The 18,443-nt window shown below is 51.0% G+C and overlaps 1 protein-coding gene and 1 pseudogene across 2 annotated transcripts in view; one reads left to right on the forward strand and one right to left on the reverse strand.

The window, feature by feature from the left end:
• SRPRA (SRP receptor subunit alpha) overlaps positions 1–18,443 on the forward strand; it is a 1,746,362-nt gene that overhangs the window by 1,291,465 nt on the left and 436,454 nt on the right. The window lies entirely within an intron of this gene.
• Positions 18,237–18,443, reverse strand: part of LOC146861740 (28S ribosomal RNA) — a 1,615-nt pseudogene continuing 1,408 nt past the window's right edge.

The raw sequence follows: 18,443 nt of genomic DNA on the forward strand, positions 1-18,443 counted from the left end.
TCAGCTAATAATGACTCCTAAATCTAAGATGAACCCTGAACCTGTTCAGGAGGTTGATGGGAAAAATCCTGATCCAAGGACCAGTAACTTTGGTTTCATTTTGAAATGCGGGGGTATGGCCATGAGACATGGCTGACAGGACATGAGCCCCGGAGCTTCCAGCAAACCCAATGCACAATCCTCCATAAATGCTGCATCTCAACCCACATCACAATCAAAACACGCAAATGGAACATCCACGGAGCTCATGTAAGCAATACCCGCGACAAAAAAGAGCTAAATCCCAGCAACTGACATAGCACCGGATACTGTAGCCTTGGTCAGGTCTGCTCCCAGACCACGTCTAGAATTGTCTAGTGAAGGGCTCGGGGGCATGTACCCGGACTGTTACCGCCGCTGCGACCTGGCGGCTGTGGAAGGTTCTTCTCCTGGTGCCTGAGACTGCTGCGCCTCGCCCAGTGAGTGGCAGCCAGAACACCTGCAGGCGGAGAGACCGAACCGGTAAGCAGCCTCCTGAGCCTGCGAACAAGCATTGGCTGCAAGACTGCGACAACTCTTGGGTGCCGAGTGCAGCGGGGGTGGCGGCCCGATCTGGAACCTCCAGCGCTGCTACTCGCCAGTTCCGAACACCCGCCCTGCTGATGGTCCACCCTCCTGAGGACAGATTGGGGCATTGTCATGTCGCAGGGCCTTACCCACTGCAGCTATCTGGTATGTGGGGAGGGCCGTGCGCCCAGCAAGGATTGTCAGCGCGTGGGGGTGGTGCCGGAGGAGTGTCTGGCCTACTGCTCCTATTGAAGTGGGGCAGCGTGCAAAGTAGCTGACCGGAGAAGCAGTGAGTGTTGCACTACATTCCCTCATGCTAGGGAGAGCCTCATTCAGACCAGAAAGATTGAATAAACAGCCGGCATACTGTAAACACCTCTCAATTGACCTCCATTGGGACACTGGAAGCCTACTGACACCATAAACTGCACAAGCGGCTGCTACACCGCACCACCTCTCAGTTGACCTCCATTGATGCACTGGGCATCTGGGGCTCAAGGGAGGGGGGGCCCACTGGCCTGCAGGTGCTGGGGTTGTGGCCAAGCAACATGGCCGACAGGCTCACAAGGCAAGAGGGGGTCAGGAAACACAAAGACAGATGCCTGGCGGGGCCAGGAGCCATCCAGGGCCGAGCTCCTAGCCGCAATTCACGGCTCCTGGATGGCCCTAGAGAATAAAATAGAGGCAGTCTCCATTGATGTTAATCTCTTACGCATAGATTTGCAAAAAGTGGCACACAAAATACAAACAGCAGAAGCAAAATATCCTGGAACTCCAGGGGGAAGTAACTCCACTGAAAGATCAGGTTGCCCGAATGTCTGCTTCTACAGAGAATCTACAACGCAGGGCAGAGGATGCAGAGGGTCACTCGAGGTGGAGTAACATCCTCTTACTGGGATTTCCAGAAAAAGTTCAAAGGCACGGAACCCGAGGTATTCCTAGAGACATGGGTACGCAAGATCTTACAGCCACAGGGTCTCTTGGAGTTCTTCGTAGTAGAGCGAGTACATCGGGCTCCTCCACCGCCGCCGGGCACCCCCCCAGCTCTCATAGCACCCCCCAGCTCTCATAGCCAAATCCTTAATTACAGGGACAGAGACTGTATACTGAGAGCTGCCCAGGAAAACTCTGCCATTCAGTTTGAAGGCTCTCGCATATCCATCTATCCAGAACTACACAAAGTAGATCCAGGAACATCATAAATCCTTCAATGCAGCTAAGCAAAAGCTCAGCTCCTTAAGCCTTCAATATATGCTGCTATATCAGGCGAGGTTCAAAGTCCTATTTAAGGGAAAGTTACTCTTCAGTCATGCAGAGGAAGTCCGGACCTGGTTGGACATGGGCAAAGTAGTACCTATGACCCTATCGGGGTCCGGCCATGGAGAATCCGGGCCCTTCCATAACGGAGGGGGAACAAGGGATGACTACAACGACAACAACAATACCACTCCTGTTGGTGCCAGCAGACAGCCTTTTGGCTCACAAAGGATCACAATCAATGAAAAGGGCACTTTGCACATGCAGAGCGCTCCGGAGGCTGTGCTGGGGGTGGTGCGACCGCCCCTCTGACGGACCTCGACTCGGCGGAGGATGAGGTAGACTCACAGTTGGACTTTGTGCTCAACACCGTCTTGAGACGGTTCCACCATTGGAAGAGTCACAAAACCACGACCAGCTATATCCTTTCTGTATAAGGGTCTGGGAAATGGGCAGTGCAGACATTAAGAGAATTTTGAGGGTTGGTGGATATGCCACCTTTGGACTCGGTGAGGGAAATTCCAATGCTACAAGTACGAGACTTCACCAAGTAGCTGTGGTGGGCCGTGAGCCCATGGTTTTTACATTTCTTGGCTTTCCCTGTTCCTGTTGGACGGCGAGGGATGATGAGCGTGTTCTGGCACGTACAGTGGGTGGACGCAGATAGAACGCTTGTTACTCTGTATTTGTCCGTGGGTGGGAGGGGGGCTTGTTTATTACAATTGTTATAGTTGTCTTGTTGGGAGCTTTGTTGGATGGCAGTCAAGACACATGCACAACTACTTGGGATGGGGGAAGATGACATTGTAGCACTCCACGGCTCATGGGCAGTACCTATAGATTCCTGACCTGTAATGTCATGGGCCTGGGCTCGTATAAAAAGTGCTATAGGGTGCTTTCATTCCTCAGAAGACATAGGATAAATATCACACTCTTACAAGAAACTCACCTGGATGATGCAGGGGTAGCACGTCTTAAGAAATGGCGTGGCCAACTATACCACCACTCCTATCCCACTTACGCCTGAGGGACACTGATATGGGTGGTTCCGGGCATTTCCTTTTCAATAACCTATTTGGAGGGAGATGTGGGGGGGTGATATGTCCTACTGCAGGGCTCCCATGACGGAAAACCAATCACACTCCTCAATACCTGCGCCTTCCGACAATGATGACCCCTCTTGCTTCTAAACGATCCAGGATCTGGTAATCCAGGAGGTGGATACCCCTGTATTATGGTTGGAGGACTTTAATTGTTCTTGAATGGAGACTTACACAGGCCGCCCCTAGGCACAACACTAGGCTGCTCATGACAGCCACACTACAGGACGTAATGTGTAACTTGGGACTCACTGATACATGGAGGAGGAATCACCTTTCGAAAAGAGGGTACACATGTCATTCCATGATGCATAAACCTTTAGTAGACTAGATAGAGTGCTGTGCTCCGATCTCGTCATGTTGGATGAGGTGATAGTAACACACCTGGGGTGATACCTTTCCGACCATTACCCTGTCATCTGTGAGTGGAGTTGAGGAGCATCACAACAGAGTGGTAGATATTGGAGGTTGCCGGGGGATGTGCTCACAGACTCCATAGGGTGGGAAACACTAGCACAAGCTATGTCGTCATATTTGACTATAAACTGGGGATCCACAGCACGCAGAGCCACGGACTAGGAGGCCCTTAAAGCAGTACCAAGGGGAATGTGCCTGGGGCTCTTGTGTGGGGTACGTCGACAACTACAGACTAACTTACACACACAAAACACAACTTGCCACACTTAAATATAGGGAGCTATTCTCCTTGACTGCACAGCGGGCAGAGCAAGACCTACGTAAGCGTACTGAGGAACTCTGGCTTAAACTCGACATACACAGTACAACCAAGACTATAGCGGGAGGGGGGCAAAACCGGCTGCCTATTAGTATGAATACTGTGAAGGGAACATCCCCCCCCCCCCCCCCCAAATGATAATCACACCTATTTACCCAGGAGGGCATACTACAGACCATACCCTAACATTACCCCAGCCAGGTATATCACTGGAGGAATTGCGGACAGTTCTGGGCATGCTACCGCACTCAAACCCCAGGGGGAGACTGGTTTCCCACCAAATTCTATCCGACTTATCAGGCGGAGCTGACCTCTCGATTGCTAGACGTATTCAACAGGGCCAATTAAATTGAGATGCTTCCACCGACCATGCGGGAGTGTGAAATATGTATGCTCCAGAAACCTGGGGGAGAAGGGTCAAACCCAGCAGCATATCGGCCAATAACGATCATAAATTCCAAGATTAAAATCTTAAGCAAAGCATTAGAAAATCGTCTGGCCCCTCAAATGCCCACCCTAATCCATGAGCACCATTGTGGCTTTATTCCAGGCAGATACACAGTAATGAACCTTAGACGACTTACGCACATACTATATGAGACCTGGGCCAAAAAAACAGATCTGGCTTTGGTCTCTGTTGATCTAGCTAAAGCATTTGACACAGTGGACTGGGGATACCTCTTTTGGAGGTTCTCAGGCTGGTGAGCGTTGGTCCACGATACCGAGCCTGGATCAAGCTCCTTAACACAAACCCTGTTGCCAGAGTCCGGGTGGGACGGATCCGCTCGTATCCTTGGATATCGGGCTGCTTCACCAGACAGGGTTGCCCGCTGTCACTATTATTCGCACTAGCGATTGAGCCATTGGCCATTTGAGCCCAATGTCAGTTGAGGTCGTACAGTATATACTTGGGCAACGTTCACCATGTCATATCTCTGTATGTAGATGATGCCTTATTTCATATCTCGTTGCTCGCATCGCCCTGCCAGAGCTCCTGAGCTTTATGGAGGCATTTGGAGATATGACAAAACCAGTGTACCTCTGCACTCTCCAAACGTATAACAATTGTCACTAGTGTGACACAATTGAACGATCTAATTACTCACAAGAAACCAGTCCATACAATCAAGCTTCTACAAACAGTTATTTAATATCAAGTAATAATGTTTCATAAAAATGTACACAACCAATAGCCAAGGTGCAATCCAAAACACAATTATATATTTTTTAACAAGGGTTTCGATATCGCTAATAATTCCATGGAGGTCAACTTCACACAGCCTCTCTGTTGGCGAATGATGGAAACAGCCGACACGTGTTTCATTACGAATGTAACTCCTTCAAGGCTGCAAATGGTTTGAGCATTAATACAAATATTTAGATAAAAAATAATTTTCTCGCATAAAGCAAGTTTATTGTAACCTTCACAACATATACCACCTTATCTTTAAAAAAAAAAAGAGGAGATGACCTTATGTCCCAAAATGCGAAAGCGTGCAAACAAACTGTGAAACATACACCCTGTGCCAAGATAATCCTATGTGCTACAGAACCAAAGAAAAAAAAAGGATTTTTGAAGACTTTATTAACACTTAACACCACCAAGAGCATCTTATAGTGCCATACTTAAAAAAATATGTAAGTCAAACCAATGAAACAGAAACTGGAATTAGATTGTATATATCCATCCAGTATTGCCAGGAGGCCTAGAAACATAGGCCAGGCCACAATTTAGTGAAGTCCCAAGTGTATCGTTTAAAATCAAGAAGTGGCTGTATCTACCTTTTAGTATGAGGAATTGTGGGTCCAAAAAGGTATGGATTGCCCGAAATGCATATATCCTATTCTTTTGAAAAGCAGGAGTAAGAGACCCTAAAAAGACAAGTTAAAGGATCATCAGTGGACAGAGTCCTATAGAGAAATTATTTAACAGATAAGGGGCCCTAGTTCGATACACGCTTTACTTTAAAAATTGTGTTAGTCTCTGACCAGTCGTGTAAAGTAGTTCCAAGTAGTACAATTCTATTACATTTTAAAGCACAAAGAAAAACACACATACAATAATACAAAAGACAAAAAAACAACACAAACGTGGATCACTTAAATCGAAAGCAAATATGAGACTTAACAGTGTTGATACAAAGCATGGTGGCGAGTAGAGGGAGGGCAGATGAGGCGCTAGTGACATGACAGTTGGAGAGAAAAAAAGCCACAATTGATTGATACAGCGGGCACAATACTGTTATAAAGAATGCAAATGGACATAAGAACATAACAGGATAATACGAAATCATCTGCAGTAACATTCTAAGGCATTGATTTTACAGAGATTAACCACAATCATATACTAGTCTTCAGGAGCATCTGCCGTGGCTCGTTGTGCAGCTTGATATTGAGCAAATAGACCCCAACAACTCTTCAGACGGTTACAAGGAGGGAGCATGTCGTTATAGACATCAGATTGGGTGTTGCAGTAAACCATATTGTGTTCCCACTCTGTCACAGTGGGCACAGGGCCCCTCATCCATCGCATCGCCAGCCGACGCTTGGCAAGGAGAAGACCCATTGCTACCAACTTACGTACATTTTTCTTAAGGGGTTTAGTATAACCTAGGAGCGCCAACAAGGGATCCGGAGCGAGGGATAGCCCAAGTATGTCATTCAGCTTCTGAAAAATCGTTCCCCAATAGTGTTCCACCTGTGGGCACTGCCATGCCTGATGGAAAAAACCAGCACGCGGCGTATGACAGCGCTCACAGTTATCAGTGTCCCTCAATCCATACCCAAAAAGGCGCAAAGGGGAGTGATAAACTCTGTTTAAAATTTTTAAATGGGCAATCCGATGACAACCATTAATAGAAATCTTACGGGTAACCTCGCAACAGTAGAACCATACTTCATCTGTAATAGGAACGCCAATACCTAGCTGCCAGGCTTGTCTAACCCTGCTAAGGGAGGGGGTCTTTGTGACCAGGGCTGAGGTGTATAGCTTGGAAATTAACTTGCACGGAGTCTGAGCACTCAAGAGAACAGTCAGAGGGGGAATGACCAAGGGCTCCTGTAACTCTTTCCCCAGTATAGCCCGCAAAGCATGCCAGGTTCTGAAAAAGTGGAATCTCGTCAGTGCCGAATGAGCATTATCTGCGCCCGCCACATCTTCCCACGCACCCACCCGCCCATGCTTGAAATGATCACCCTGGTCTGTATGCGCAATTTGTTGAGCGAGTCCAGGGTCCCTTTCTCCAAGCTGAGCGCAAACCATTGGCACCATTCCGCACACATTCGGGGCGAATATAGTTGCGCCCCATCATATATTCTGAGCAGAGCATTCCATGCATGAACAACAGAATTGATAGAGTCCAGTATATCGCAGCGCCTCATTGGGGCTTGCGTTAGGAAGCGAGGCAGGGAGTGCGGGGCAGCGACAACCCTGCGCTGCCCTGTAATACAGTTCACAATTTGGGGCATTCAGTCCCCCGGCAGTGTTTGGAAGCATTAGTGTGTCCAAAGCGACTCTAGGGGACTTACCAGCCCATGCTAATTTGATCATCAGAGATCGGAGTTCTCGAAACAGATGCTGTGGCACCACTATTGGTTTATTAATAAAAGGAAAGAGCAGGCGAGGGAGCACTGCCATTTTCATCAAAGAAACTCTAACAGCCAAAGACAATGGGAGTCGTATCCATCTGTCTGTAATCATCAAGCTTATCAACCACTTTACCGTAATTAACTTTAATCACGACATCCGCATCAGAATGGGCTTGGATGCCCAGATAGCGCACCGGTTCAGTGGTCCATTGTAGTGGGAAATCAAGCGGAAACTGCACTGTGGAAGGCGTCCGTGGGAACAATATGGATTTATCCCAATTAATCCTTAGGCCGGAGAGACCACCAAAGCGCAGCACCTCATGTATCACTGGTGATAGATGGATCTCGGGATCACTAATATATAAAAGCGTATCATCCGCGTAAGCAGAAGTAATGAGATTGTAATGAGGAAAACGAAGCCCCCTGTGCCCGTGATATTCATGCAATGCCCGCAGCAGGGGCTCAGCAGCCACCGCATACAGCAACGGGGACAGCAGGCACCCCTGTCCAGTACCCCGCGGAATTGGAAACTGGGCAGGGACCACATCTCCCGTGCGCACCCGAGCCACTGGGGAAATATATAGTACCGAAACCAGTTGTAAATAGTCTTCACTGACCCCCATTCAGCGCAACACAGCATGCATAAACTTCCATTCAATCGAATCAAAAGCCTTCTCGGCATCTAAAAAAACCGCAGCGGCCTTGACCTCAGGGCGAACATGCTGCAGAGCCCCAAAAACCGTGCAGAGATTATGTGATAGCGTGCGACCTGGGATGAACCCAGCTTGTTCAGGGCCTATAAGCTGAGGGATAAGCGGTGACAGACGGTTCGCCAAGATTTTTGCGAACAGCTTGTTGTCCACGTTTAGTAGTGAGAGCAGACGATAAGAAGGGCACCTACGAGGGTCTTTATTGGGCTTCAACAGAGTAATGATCAACGCCTCACACATGGAAGGGGGCATTATACCGTCTGCGGCTATCTCGTGAAATAAAGATATAAGATGTGGAACAGAAGATCGCTGAAGCCCTTATAGAATGTGACTGTAAGGCAATGAAGCCTGGGGCACTGCCCTCACGCATCGACCCCAGAGTGAGCTGAACCTCCGCTACCTCAAAGGGGTGCATCGAAAACTCACCCTGCCAGTTCTATAACCAGGGGAGCTGTATGTATTCTAGGTAGTTAGAAATATCATCGTCGCTGGGGGAGAGTTTAGAGCAATACAGCTCCTGATTATAGGAGCGGAACGGAGCATTGATTTCAGTGCGTTCCGTCAGGGCTGACCCATCATCGCCCTCCAATTCGACAATACCTCCAGAGTCCAGTCGGTGGCGGGCCATTGGCGCCAGCAAGGAGCCCGACCGGTCAGACTCTCCATAAATTCTAGCAGACGCATACTTGTCTATATGTTTGACCTCACTGTCAGCCTTCTCATGGAATTCAGCCAGTGTGGCCTTAAGTTGTTTATGTAGCTCAGGATCATTAGTGAGAGTTAGGCGTGCCTCAAGGTCCGATAGACGGGTGTCTAGCAAAGCAAGGCAAATACGAATGGCCAGGATAACACCCACATGTTTACTAATGGCAACACCCCTAATAAAGACCTTAAACGCCTCCCACACCGTGGTAAAGGAGTTGACCGATCCCACATTAATATCGAAGAACTCAGAGATCGCGTGGCTCAGCTCGGAGTGGAAAACGAATCTAATAACGAATAAGGAGGAAAACGCCACAAGAAAGGGGGAGGGGAACGAGGGGGCACACTGCTTTCGTGACCGGTGAATGGTCCGAAAAGGAGCGAGCCAGGACCGTACAATCCAGAACCTTAGGCATCAGAGATTGTGAAATAAACCAATAGTCAATGCGCGTGTGGATATCGTGTTGAGCAGAATAATGTGTATAACCCCCGCGGGCTCTTGAACGAGACCTCCATACATGAGCCAGCTGTAGTTGTAAAGCAATGTCCGCCACTACCTTCGCTGAGGCAGAAAGTGGACGAGCTGGGCCCTTCGAGCGATCAAGAGTCGTATCCATTATACAATTAAAATCTCCCCCCCCCCCAGAATATCGGAAGGGAACAGCGATCACTGAGTAGTGTAAACAGGGAGCGATAAAACCCCGGATCGTCAAAGTTTGGCCCATAGTGGTTGATGATCAAAAATTCCCACTCTGGGCTATAGCATCGGGACACAAAATATCTCCCTGTCGGGTCAGTCGACAATGGTCCTAATTTGAGACCTGCCTTGGGGTTAAGCCATTTCAACACACCTCTAGATTGGGAAGTGAAACAAGCTGCATGAGAGATCCCTGCCAATCTGCTACCTGTAAGAGGCACGCAACCCGCATACAGATACGTCTCCTGAAGAAATGCCACGTCAATTGCTTTACGTTTCAGGTAGGCAATGATTTTCTGCACCCTGCGGTGGTCATTTAAACCATGGACATTCCACGTCATGAAGGTCATTCATTTGGGCAAGCTATCCCTAGCCTGAGACTGTTGTGGTGGCAACAATTGCGTAGAGTGTGATCCCCACCTGAAACACCACCACCCACGCCTCCCACCATGCATACAAAAGGTGAACATGTGATCCACAAAAGAAAAAAGAGAAAAAAAAACCAAATAAGCATACCTCCCCCCACCCACGCCTTGCACACCCCAACTTTGCAAAGGCGAGCATCCACCCACCCACATACCTCAAAAAGATAACTATGACGCAGTCACAGCTTGGATAGCACACAAAAAACAAACAAGAAGTGATACAGCGGTTAACGCAGTGGGGCAGATGTTACCCAGCAGCACATACTTATCCAATCCACCACCACAACACTGCTTGCAAATTACAAAACTCCATAAAACATGACATGCAGCAATAAACCAGTGGCAAACAGCAAGTAAAGATATGCCATGTTAATACCAATAATACACTAGAGGGTATACCTCCATGAGGAATAATAGAGAATCTTGTCACCTCAATCCAGGGAACAAACTAGAGGAGGGAAATTGTGTTGTGAGGGAGAAGCGGACCTAGAGCAAGCGTGCTACACCTCATCCAACGAAACATGTTGCCCGACCCGTTAATCGGGCCGGCAATGCATATATCACATTATAACTTTGCAGTACTATTACACAAAACCGCATTGCATTTATGGAATGTCTACATCATCTCAGTCATTGAGGCTTCCAGGGACTTCATTCAGAACGGGAACGTCGTTCTGATCTTTCGTATGTTTGCCAGCTTTCTCCCAGTCCCGGAATGCTTTCTGTAGGCACTGAGGGTCTGAGTATATCCTGGGTTTACCGTCGAATAGGACCTTGAGATGTGCCGGATATACCATAGCGTACTCAATATGTTGGTCACGCAGTTTACGTTTCAAGGGAATGAACTGTCGCCTGGCCTCCTGTACCTTAAGGGTGAAATCCGGGAACAGAGAAATGGAAGAGCCTACGTAGTGCAAAGTTCTCAGTTCTCATGCCTTGCGCAGCATCTCTGTCCCGGTAGTTTAAGAGTTTCGCTATTTTAGGACAAGGCGGGGCTCCAGGCTGGGGGCGAGGGCCAAGCAAGCGGTGCGCCCTCTCCACAACGAATAAGTGGGAAAAAGTATCTGCACCTAAAAGGGAAATCAACAATTTTTCCACAAATGTCTCCATATTGCCCGTCGCTGTAGACTCCGCCAGGCCCGTAATACAGAGGTTACTGCATCGTGACTGGGCCTCCAAATCTTCAGCTCTATCTTGTAGGGTGGTCAATATGTGCTCAACTCGCATCTGTGTACCCCCAGCGTCAGTCTGGGCCTCTTCTATTTCTGTTATGCGGCGCTCTGCCATGTCTATGAGCTCTGAATGTTTATCGACCCTCTCGGACATCCTGTCCATCCTGTAGGCCAACGTGTCTATTTTCGAGTCAATGGCAGTGAGGCCCTTCTGCATGGACGCTATGATCTGTTTGATGTTGCCAACTGGGTTGTCAGCAGGGGCCTCCGACTCGGAGAGCGCATTGTCTGCCAGCTCTTAGTAGCGCTGAGACTTGCGCTGCTCAATGTTGAGCTTGGGCTGGGACTTGTCGGGCTTCCCCATCGCCAAGCCTACACACAGTGGGCAACCCAGAAGAACACACACCAGATCTGGCTGCGAGGTTGTCACCGGGAATGGAGGGGGGTCGAGTCAACAGAGCCAGACCAGTAGAAATGACGCGGACACAACAGCCAGGGGAAGATGGCCACCAACCACCTGCCCGTCCATCCAGCAAGAATGGAGGGGGCAGTGCAGAGCGTGCACCAGTGCAAGGGTGAAGGTAGCCTCTGACATAGTTCAGGCAGCACCACACAGCAGTAAGCCCCAAGCTGGAACCAGCAGTCCGCACCACCAGTCCAAGGGCCAAGTCAGGAGACTCCAATGGTGCGCAAGGGTGTACTTCGCTAGGCACAAGGTAACTTCAAGCGCGGTGCAAGGCCGCGCTCACGAGGGGCAGAGACCTCACCTCAGGGAGCCCCCCGGGCCAGGCACAGAGCGAGGAACAGGATGGCGGACTAGGCCGCAGGAGATGCCGCGCAGCACCCAGGGGAACAGACACAGAGCTGGCTCCCCGTAGCCCAGTTCAAGGATGCCTCACCTCCTTAGGAATCCCCGCCAGAGAGCAGCTTCAGGCACCGCAGCCACAGGGAAGCGCTATCAGGTTCAAGGTCCGCAGGGCCGCCTCTGGTCCCGAAGCGCAAATATCAGCTGCACCGCCTCACAATCGCTGACCCAGCAGTTCCCCAAGCCGATCAAGGTCGCTTCCTGGCAACAGGAGCGCCGCGACCACCTCAGCGCCAGGGAACCTCACGCAGAATGTCAGCAGTCCAGGACGTCCGCAGCGGGCACAGTCTGGGCAGCCGCCGGCTCCAACACAGCGATCCCGGCCAGATAACAGGAAACTCGGCTGGCTCCTCCCACAGGCGCGCGGGCAGTGGGCCGCACCGCGACCGCTCGTTCGCGGATTGATGTCCCACAACAGGGATTCGCTGAAGATAAGAACAGCCCTGGAAGGACCAAGGTCTCAGGAAGGCAAATCCATCGCAGCCGCAACGGATTAGGCTAGTGTAAGCACGGATTCCTGACGGATATCAGCGGCGTGTGGTGGAGCACTAAATCAAGGTGGCCATTTTCCAGCCGGGCAAGCTCCGCCCCCCAGTAGTAAAGAGTTCTATTGAGGGAAGTATACAATATTTGGCTTCCCACCAATGGAGTGGAGCACCTGTAGATGTCAGTACGAAAAAATAACATTTCATTAGGAACCTGAGAAAACCAGCCTATAAAATGTACAGTAAGGTGCTATGTAGCGATTAAGGCTACGAAATATATCTAATTATGATGAGATTTAAATATAAAGAACAGTATATCCTTGTTCTATAACAGTAGGACCCTAACCTTAATAAGCTATAGTAAACCGGCTAATACCTGTACATTTTCCCAATATTTGGAGAGTACCCCGGTGGTGAAATTCAAATGGGGAAAGGATTCGCAAAGTTGTGATCCTTCTACTGTAGATACGTACTCTCTATCTGTTCTGAGAGAAAAAAATGTAAATTATGCTGGCTACGCAAAGCATAACATAACAAGGTCATTGTGGATGTAAAGTGTTACATCAATTAATCATATAGGTAAGATAAGCCACAAACTAATCATTAAGGCGCATATTGATAGAACATAACTCACAATGCGCTATTCTCCCGCTTGGAATCAATGAAATATAATTGAGGACGCAGTCACGTTGTCCAGTAGTCCTGAAAAAAACACATAGTAATAAGAAGTCGAAGTAGTATAAGACTCGTATCTGACTAACTTATGTCAGGTGCCAGTATATATGAAAATGAATTGCATTTATCTGGAATGGCACTACCTTGGTGTTGGATATTGCTATTTATTTGTTATAGTTCTTTGAAATTTGTCAATTGTTTTAAAAACAGTCCAAAGAAATCTTCTTAAATATAAAGCCAAAAGCAAGGAATCTGCTAAAGAATTTAGTGTCTGACACAGGCTTGCAAAGCTACACCAATTCTCTTGACAAAGTCACATATTCTAAAAATTGCTTAAAAGCAATTTTGCTGGGTGAAATGACCCGAATATGACGAAATTACAGCGAAGACCATGTTTTCCATCAAGAATTAGATCATTTGCAGGAACACTTCAGAAATAGGGGATACTCTACTTCAGTGCCCAAACAATCCAGCCACCACCCCGGCTCCCCAGCCCGGTCCCTGCTTCTGAAAGCAGCCAGGCCGGGGAGAGCCTCCCTGGGCCCTGTTGGACTCCCCAGTGTGAAGTTGGCCTGGTATATGCAGTCCGCTAGTTATAGTTCTGCATTCCGTCCATCAATTGTGTGCCTTTTGCTTTCTCGCCCTAAGTGCGCCAGGTATGCTCAGACGTGAGTCCTGGGCTCACTGTGCCACTGGAATCAAGCTATCCTGGCTGAAGAGGGGTGAAACCCCGAAACCGGTCCTAAGATGCTTGTTTCCGGTCCACGGAGGACCTGGCTTGGCAGTTCGGGCTGGACTGTTCCCATGAGGCACAGGGCCAAGACTGATTTGCATATAGCCAGGTCTAAACCGGGGTGGCATGGTGAGCAAAAGAATATTGGATTTAACCCAGATCGCTTGACTGGGGGTTAATGTTTTGATTTGTTCTGCATTCCGTCCATCAATTGTGTGTCTTTTGCTTCCACTAGTTATAGTGGGCACCCTGTACCAGTCCAAACAACCCCTTATTGGTTATAGGTTAAAGACAACCTTTATTGAAAGCTATCCTAGTGGTAGCTATTGAGAGCAGCCTTCAGGCTAAGTCTTGAAGGAATGTAAAGCAGCTTTTTTTACCAGTCTATAATCTCTGGAGTGCCTAAATGGAAAACAACCACACCAGGTATATATAAAATATATGTATTTATTTCTAAACACACCCTCCTAGACTCTTTATGAGGCTAGAGGTCAAAACACATAAGTTACACTACAAATAGGACAGTAAAATAGCACAGATACACGTCAGGCCCTAGGGGCGAGCCAAACCATATACTAAAATAGTGGTATAAGAACCACGACTTAACTAGACTCAAGGCCTACAGCCTGTAGAATCTCTGGGACCCCAAGGAACCACCCATGGTAGTGACACAGGGGACCCACGGGGGCCGTGGGCAGTGTGAGAACACAGCCGCAAGCGCCCGTTGGCTTCTATGGGGAAAGTCGCGGTTAGATTTTTAAAGATTAGGGACACTTAGAATTGAGTCAGGACCAAACCCTTTGGGACTTAGGAAATTCTAGGGCCAACACCCACGGGAGCACCGGAGTACTCGTGTTACCTCACCCAGGGATGCCGGGTGCAAAGGTGTCAAATGGTGTTGGGTCGCTTCGTCTATTTCAATGGGAGCTGGCAAAGAAGTGCTGCTGCCGGGAAGATGCGAAGTGTCCGAAGCGGTCCAAGCCTGGATCAAAGTCGAAAAGAACCTGAAAGCAGAGGGGACATAGTCTGGGTCACTAGCCAGTGACCAGGAAGGCGTTAGGCAGATGCCCACCGATGTTGGGTGAATTCAGGTGAAGGAGGTGAAGCTTGACTCTTTAGCCACGAGGACCAGGAGGAGTCTAGGACGACCAGGAGCTGGATTCGAGCTGTTCCACGAAGGATGTCGAGTGCTGCAGCATCGGTGCCCGGTTTAGACACAACAAGCCTTGGCAACAGCAACCCACGCAGAAAGGAGAAAGATGCCTTGGTGCAAACCAGCAAGGTCTGAGGGACTCACCACTTGGTTGGGAGTCAGGGAACGTCTGGAGCAAACAGGAAAGTCCAAGGAAATTCAAAGTTAACCCCTCAGGGACCCACCAGTCAATGGACCAGGGATCGCGAAGGGACCTTGAGAGGAAACACAAAATGGCGGCCCACGGGTCCATCGGGGTGACTAGGCCGACAATCTTCGTGGATCTTCTGCTCGAGGTGGGGGCTACAAGTAACCCCAAGCACGACTTCAAGAGACGTCGAGAAGTCAATGCACTTGCAAAAGTGCACAGTGACCAGGAGTTCCGGTTCCACGCTACTCACAAGGGCTGCAGGTTTCAACTTTGCTGGGGACTCGGGCCGGCCTCTGAGATGTCTGGAAATTCTCTTCCTGGGCTGCAAATACTTCGTAGTCCGCGGGAGCTTCGGAGCTGCAGACAGGCAAAGTACTTTGTTGGTGCCTGCCAAGCAGGGGAGTCACTCCTTGACCCCAAGGGAGGTTTCTTCAGTCCTCTAGTCTTCAGTAGAGCGTCGAAGGTCCAGGATTCAGCTTCAGAGTTTCATCCAGGGATATCTAAAGTTCTGGTTACAGAGGTTCCTTACTTATCCCTAAGGAAGGGGTTGGACTAGCTCTAGGGACCCACCTATGGGAGGGTTTGGAAAGAGGGGTGGCTACACCCATTTCCTTTGTCCAGTTTCGTGCCAGAGCAGGGGCTGGAAGCCCCTGAACCGGTTTGAGCTGGTCTATGCACAGGGACACCAAATGTGCCCCCAGTGTAGGACTTCAAAGAACTCAGAGAGTGCTCCCACCCAGCCCCAATACACATCAGCCTGTCTGGGAGGTGGTTACACATCCCTGTGACAGGAAACCTATTGTCTAGGCCTCCCCTGCCGGAGTTTTGGTCAGCAGCAGGAGGCCAGACCTGTGTCTGTGGCTGCAGCATCCATTTTGTGATGCCAGGGCTCTATTAGATTTATACCGGGTATACCAGTACTGCCATGTCTCTCCCTCTAGAAGGGTGGGATCATATCCTCACATCAAGAACCAAACACATGTTTCCGTGCAGCCAGTCCAAAGTTAGCATTAACCGTTTAAGATATAATGCACTTAAGAGAATATGGTCAGGCTGCACCACTGACAACCCCAGAGAAGAGATTCCAAAGGCTGCAGAGAGTCTCGGCTCATGCCTGGGCACCCTTTCACATATAACCAAGCCCCCTGCCTTCATGATTGATAAGGCCTGACATAGGGGTGACGGATAGGGTACTACGTGCAGTGATAGGTGAGGTATAGTGAACCTATACCTCAGTAAGGGGTGCATGCACCACCTTACCCAGGCTGCAGTAGCAGACCTGTGGTGTCATTTTGTATGGCTTTCCAGGGGTGGCATAATACATGCTTCAGCCCCTTGTAGGCCTCTGGGGTACCTATGCCCTGGGTACATAGTATACCATACACTAGGGACTTTGTACCTAAAGTACATGCAATCAATTTAGAGAGGAAGCCAGGGTCCCAGCCAGACTAAAGTCGAAAAACAGTGAAACACCAGTTAAAAGTGGGGGTAAACATGTGAAGCAGATCCTACTCTCCTACACCCAGTGCCCGTACCCTCGGCAGGCTTACAGGACGGGGGGCTCCTGCACCCTGGGACGGAGCACAAGCCCCGGGCCCGGTCCGAGCTTCTGAACCCCAGCCAGGCTGGGGAGAGCCTACCCGGGCCCCGGTGGACCCCCGACCCCCGTCCCCAGCGCCCGCACCCTCGGCAGGCTTGCAGGATTGGAGGCTCCGGCACCCTGGGACGGATCACGAGCCCCAGGCCCGGTCCCAGCTTCCAAACCCTAGCCAGGCTGGGGAGCGCCTCCTTGGGCCCCAGTGGACCCACGTTCTCAGCGCCTGGACCCTCGGCTGGCTTGCAGGACGGGAGGTTCCCGTATCCTGGGGCCCGCCGGACAGAGCACATGCCCCGGGCCTGGTCCTAGCTTCCGAACCCTAGCCAGGCCGGGAAGATCCTCACCGGTGGACCCCCGTCCCCAGCACTCGGACCCTCAGCTGGCTTGCAGGACGGGGGGCTCCCGCAACCTGGGACGGAGCACGAGCCCCGGTCCCGGTCACAGCTTCCGAACCCTAGCCTGGCCAGATGGACCCCCGTAACCAGCGCCCGGACCCTCTGATGGCTTGCAGGACGGGGGGCTCTCGCATCCCAGGGCCCACCAGACAGAGCTCGAGCCCCAGGCCCTGTCCCAGCTTCCGAACCCTAGCCAGGCTGGGGAGAGCCTCCCCGGGCCCCGGTGGACCCCAGTCCCCAGCGACTGGACCCTCGGCTGGCTTTCAGGATGGGGAGCTACCGCACCCCAGGGCCTGCCGGATGGAGCTCAAGCCCCGGGCCCGGTCCCAGCTTCCGAACCCTAGCCAGGCTGGTGAGAGCCTCTCCGGACCCCGGGGGACCCCCAGTCCCCAGCCCCCAGACTTTTGGCTGGAACCAAGGAGGGTTAAGCCCAGGCAACGTCCTCTCCCCGACGGCCTGCCCGGGGAGCCCATTTATCTCGACTATTAGGCCCCCCACATAGTGGGGGCTTACAGAACTCTGGGGAAGGAGAAAAGTTGGAGTTAGCCCGGCCGGCCAGTAGGCCGGCCATCTGGTCACCAGGCCCGCAGGGCCATCTGGTCGCCCGGCTCGCAGGGCCATCTGCTCACAAAGCCCGCAAGGCCATCTAGTCGCGCAGCCAGGCGACTAGATGGCCCGGGACGACCCAGCCCCCAGATGGCTTGGGAGGGTGCTGTACCCAGTAGCCCTTGCAGTCCGGCGACGGCGAGTGTGGCCAGGCGCTTCGAGGCAGCCGCTTCGGAGGCTCCTTCCCTGGGGCTGCTACTCGCCTCCCTGCCTGACTTGCGCGAGAGCAGCAGGAAGGGGAGGCCTGGCCTGGCCGGCCCAGGCCATCTGGTCACCCTGCCGACCCATGAGGGACGGTGGACGTTGTCCCCGCACCCCAGTGGGTTTGGACGGGAGGGGGAGGCCCCCGTGCCAGTAGGCACTTGGTAGAGGCAGCCTCCCGCAGGCCCGCGTTACCCCCTCTCGCCGGCAGAGGGACCCCTGGGTGCGAGGTAGCTGCTCTGCTACTTACGAGACCCAGAATCGGGTAATCTACGAATGATTTAGCACCGGGTGCCCCACGAACATGTGGTGCACTAAGGGCAATGGAGGCGGCCCCCTCCCGTCCGCGCTCCGGTCCCCAAGCAAGCGGCTGTACCCCAGGCCAACCGAGGCTCCACGGCACTGCGGTATCGTTACCGTTTTGGGGGGGGATTCTGACTTAGAGCGTTCTATCATAAACCCACAGATGGTAGCTTCGCCCCATTGGCTCCTCAGCCAAGCACATACACCAAATGTCTGAACTTGCGGTTCTTCTCGTACTGAGCAGGATTACTATTGCAACAGCACATCATCAGTAGGGTAAAACTAACCTGTCTCACGACGGTCTAAA

The sequence above is a fragment of the Triturus cristatus genome, chromosome 3_1 (genome assembly GCF_964204655.1).
Source record: "Triturus cristatus chromosome 3_1, aTriCri1.1, whole genome shotgun sequence".
Classification (NCBI taxonomy): domain Eukaryota; kingdom Metazoa; phylum Chordata; class Amphibia; order Caudata; family Salamandridae; genus Triturus; species Triturus cristatus.